The 5,087-nt window shown below is 35.3% G+C and overlaps 1 protein-coding gene across 1 annotated transcript in view; it reads right to left on the minus strand.

The window, feature by feature from the left end:
- LOC104406155 (ribosomal protein S6 kinase alpha-5-like) overlaps positions 1-5,087 on the minus strand; it is a gene marked incomplete at both ends in the record, with an annotated part of 35,921 nt that overhangs the window by 13,482 nt on the left and 17,352 nt on the right. The gene's annotated exons all lie outside the window — the stretch shown is intronic.

Raw genomic sequence — 5,087 nt, forward strand, 5'->3', positions numbered from 1 at the left:
AGCAGCTGCATCAGAACAAGCACTTTTTTTAAAACGGGAGAGCAAGAACAGCTAAATCTGGCTCTGCCTACCAAGAAACATGCAATCTCTACAGCTGTGGCCCCACAACATAACTCAATGCAAGGTTACACCCCCATCTAATGTCAAGTGGAGGTGAAAGAAACCCTCTTCACAGATTTACACAACAGCTATGTTTGCTTTGCAAGAGCTATGCAATTGCAATTCCACAAGGGATGCTTTAAACCAGTTCCTGATAATGGATTTGTAAAGCAAATAACTAAAAGAAAACAAAAGCCTCAGTTCTACAGACAAACTAATTCAGAAACAGCACATTATTGTGTGGGAGGAATGCAAGTATGTACTACTGTCATCCCAGATGAACATTCTGTACTAGGTTCTTCCCAAAATTCCAATTTTTGGAAGACTTGTTTTCTAAAGCATCGTCTTTTGATAAGAGGGAGGTAGATGTACCAAAAGAGATGAGAATGGCATAGAAAGCAAAACCTGAAAAAAATTGTCTCTCTTCATACAGAGGCAAAATTACAAGGTATAAGAGAGTACTGATTCTGGGAAATATTCTACTATCCGTCATTGCATACCTTCAAAAAATATTTTTATAACAGAGAATGTAAAGAAAAAAAAATACACAGGAGATGCCAAATAAACATTTGTAATATGAAAGAGCACCAAATGTAAAAGGTAGAGGAGCAGGAGCAGACAATTTTGCCCAAATGCAATCCATCTGTTTCTAAATTCATCTTCATATGCGCGTTAGTCCCTCATCATGTAAGTTTTTACACCTAGTTGCCCAAGTTGCATTGAAGTAGTTAGTTATTCACAGTAATTCAGGAGGTTAAAAAAAAACAAAAACAAAACCCCACAAACTCTATGGGGGGGAGGGGGAGGGGGGAGGAAATAAAAAAAAAATAATAATTATGAGGATGGCAGTATTTGCCCTTCAAAAGTTACTCCCCCTCCCGGAAAACAGAAACAGAATTCAGAATTTTCCCCAACTTGACTAGCAACACATTACTCTAAGACCTGATAGAAGATATGAGGCTATTTAACAGACATCAGTACTTCTCCCCAGAATGTGACTTTTTTTTTTAATTGGCATATTACAATGAAAAAAAGTACCCTTAGAGCAGTCACTGTAAGAAATCATGATCTGTCTTGAAAAACTCTTTATGGCACTCTAAGCTTTTGGCATCAAAATCTGGACATGATATATTTTGTGCTCCAGCCTTCTACATTACTGCTCCATACAGGGAAAGCACAATCATCTCCATGATAAGCACTTAAAAAGGGATACCTCTTAGGCTAAGACACAAATATCTAGTCACTGATGATCCAGTTTTGCAATTAAATGAGTCCAGTTCAGTTATATGCCTTTAGAGTGCTTGGTATGTTCTCAACATTCCATTTCAGGACACTTAAAACACCAACAGAAGTACACCAATTAAAGCAAAATGGTTTTGCCATTGTTTCATTTCTTTTTCCAAAATAAGAGAAAAAATTACTAATTGTCCAGACAGATCTATAACCAATGTTAGTTTCTGTGGACTAACTTCGGGATTCAGTTATTCCTTTAACTGCTATGTCTTCATCACTTAAAAATCATTTAACTGAAATGCAAGGACATACAGTCATCTGCAGTATGGGTTATTCTAACCCATCTTCACAAGCAAATGCTCAATGCTCAGAGGATTCACTATCAAATTTCAATGATCAGACATTACCATTTAATAGGATAATTATAAAAGGTCTTTTAAAGTTAAATGCACAGGTCACTTAAGTGAGATGACAATTCATACAGCGTCAAAAAAGAGACAGGTTGTGGTCACTTCCCTCTGTTCTGGACTGTCTTTAAACTGCCCTGAGAACATCTGCAAATCTCTTCCTTCATCTACCAAAATCCATTATGAACTAACCACCTTTTAATAATTTTTCCTTTAATGAAATTTCCAATGCTCACGCAACCAGCTAATAAAACCAAGCAGCAATTCCACAGTGAAAAGCACCTGACCGTTACAACTAAATCTGCAACTCTGATCAAAAGATTTTCAGATGGAAAAACAATACTGTATACGAACTATTCATTCTACACATTAGACAGAGGTATACAGATATCCATCCAACTGACTTGGATTGCAATTCAATCATCTCTCATGCAGAATATCTACTTATTACTAAAGCATTTGTATGCTTTTAAATACGTTGTTCGAAGATTGACAACATTCAGTATTTACTACTTTTTTTTTAAACTTCATTAAGCAAACACAAAAACTTTAAAAGAAACTTAAGCTAACACAGAAGACAGGTGCCAATGCAGAACTGAGCATTTCACTGTACTTTGAAAGAAAGCGTACTTTGTGGCATTTCATTAACAAGAGAAATGTTAATTGTGATGCCTGGTCCGATAGAATAGATTACTACTACAGTAATTCAATGAATGTGTTCGGATTATTTTTTCTAAGACATCAATATCTCTATAAACGCTAAACTATGATTTTTAGTGTAGTTGCAGAACTAGAGGAAATGTGAAGGGGGGAGAAAGACTTTTAAAAACAAAGTAGCTTTTTAACAATAAACATTAAAATGAAGACCAGACCTAATGACCAGGCTAAACTGACATTAACTAACTCAAAACAATTCCAACATACAAGTAGAGCTACTAACGACCTAAAAAGATAAAAATATCCCTAAACCACAAATGCAGAAGATAGAGCTACTACACACAAAATAAGATGGGGAAAAAAAAAAACAAAAACCAAAAAACAGCTATGGGGGGTGGGGGGGTGGGGGCGTGTTTGGTTTTTTTGGGTTTGGGTGGTTTTTTTTTTGAAGGTAAATGAAATGCAAGACTCTTGAAAAAGATAGCAACACCAAAGTGATTGCACTTACGCAATGAACAAGACTGTGTTGTAGAAGTTTCAATACAAAGTCTGTCAGTCCTACCAATTACCCATGCCCCAATAATTATTTATATTACTGTCATGTGCAAATATATTCTACATCCCTGTTAGCAACCCAGCTGATTGGATGAAAGCATATGCATGAACTGATGTATGAAAGCACACAGCTAAAAAGTGTCTTCGTTTTTTACCCTAATTTTCTTTGCAACTCAGTTGAGAGTTAAAAATCAGAAAGACTAGCCTTAAATTCATCATGCAGCTAAGAACGAACATGCCATAAAACTTCAAACTCTTATTCTATCCTATTCTACTGACAAACTAGTCAAACTGTAGCTCTTCATGAGATACTAAATAATATTTGAATACTAGAAGTCATTTCCTATGTAAATACCTTGTGATATCTACCTATCCTATGTGAAAATGCTTTTTTCTTCAACTGCTTTATTCTAGTCAGGTTATTTTTTCTTTTTGCATGCAAATACAAGCATATGGACTTCACTTTAAAGATAAAACAAAGGCAAAATCAGATTTCACTTGTACAAGACAAATGTCAGTTTTTAGTTAAACAGTAATAGGAAACACTGCAGAGTTTAAAAAAAAAACCGCACTACTTTGGATTTGTAATTCTTGCATGTAATAAGCACTTTCACATAATAATTGTAAAACAGAGGACACTTGACAATGTACTCTTCACACTCATGCTTCAGTAGCTGCAAGGGAGAAATCAGTAGGTTTCTGTTTTCCTAGAAGTCACATGGATTTGCTTCCTTTCACTCAAATAGTGCTTAGGAAAAGCAGCTTCCCACCTTCTTATTGTTGAATAGTCAATTAATCTGCTACAGTTCTACAGTCAAGAAATAGTACACTTTTATTATAAAACAACTTGTTAGATTCTATACTTGCTCAGGTACCTGGAAATATTTAACAGCCATCAGATTAAAGCAGGAATAACGAAAACATTGAACTATGATCTTTCCAAGCAAGTATCCCTAACTACAAAACCAACTGAAATTCATAAATACATGGTAAAGAATTCTAAACATAGTACACACTTGTAATTGCTGAAACTTTTTATTCATTCTTAATAACCAAACACACCTTGTTTCAGAAAATACAATTCAAAGACAGGGGTTACTAGAATAAATTGCACTTGCATAAGCATACTTCTAATGGCAAAGTTCTTGTGAGAAGTAGGATGGGGCAGGAAAGAAGTGTGAAGAAGAGGGGAGAAAGGAAAGTGTACTGATCTGATTAAACTGCAAATGTTACACTCTTATCTGACTTATGAAGTTGTGTAATTTTATTTAAAAGTGCTACGCAAAAAGCATGAGGACAAATATAAATGTATGCAGTTATACAGGCAATTTGTACCTAAGTACATTGGTTCAGAAGTATAAGTTAAGTATCTTCTGTAATGCAAATTATAAGTGTTCTAGTAGCAGCTGAATTGTCTAAAGAGAATACAATATCGAATGTCAAGTTCTATGTTTAAATGGGTCATTCTAATCATGTCTAGGTTCAGTAGCTAAATTACAATAGCACACATGAGAACTGTATTCAAGTTCAGACAAACTCTTAGACTTTTAAAGCAAATAATAAAATTACAATTACTTTTTTCCTTAAAAGAAACATTAGAAATGTTGAGCTTTTTTGACAGGAAAGACAAATATAAAATGTGAAGGAGAATATCAGAAAAAAAATAAATCTGAGGTATATACTGAAAACAGAATGGATTAGAGTCAGAGGAACCAACATTAAATGACCAAGCAGCAAGACTGCTTTGTTTAATGTCTGGAGAAAGAGGAATCCAATTCAGAGTGTAGGAAAAGCAGAGGCATCTCTGATGCTTATCCAAGTCCTTCCCTTCCCTTGTACTGTTTATAAATGACATCCCAAAGGTGAGCACAGATGAGGAATACCTGTATTTCCTGAACCCATCTGCTCAGAGACTTAAAGAAGGTCCTGATTCATTATAACATTCTTATCACAGAGAAGAGTTCAACTTCATTCAACTTCACCTCAAAGGCTGGAGGACTGCTCCTTTTCTCTCCCATCAGTGCAGTAATACCATCCCATGCACTTCTTCTCTCACGCCCAGCACAGCTTCTCTCACAACTATATGAAGGTCCTACTCTCCCTAGTCACGTCTTTTACTATCTTTCTTTCCTGCTG

This window comes from Nestor notabilis, unplaced genomic scaffold (genome assembly GCF_000696875.1).
Source record: "Nestor notabilis isolate BGI_N333 unplaced genomic scaffold, ASM69687v1 scaffold2085, whole genome shotgun sequence".
In the NCBI taxonomy this organism is placed as follows: Eukaryota; Metazoa; Chordata; class Aves; order Psittaciformes; family Psittacidae; genus Nestor; species Nestor notabilis.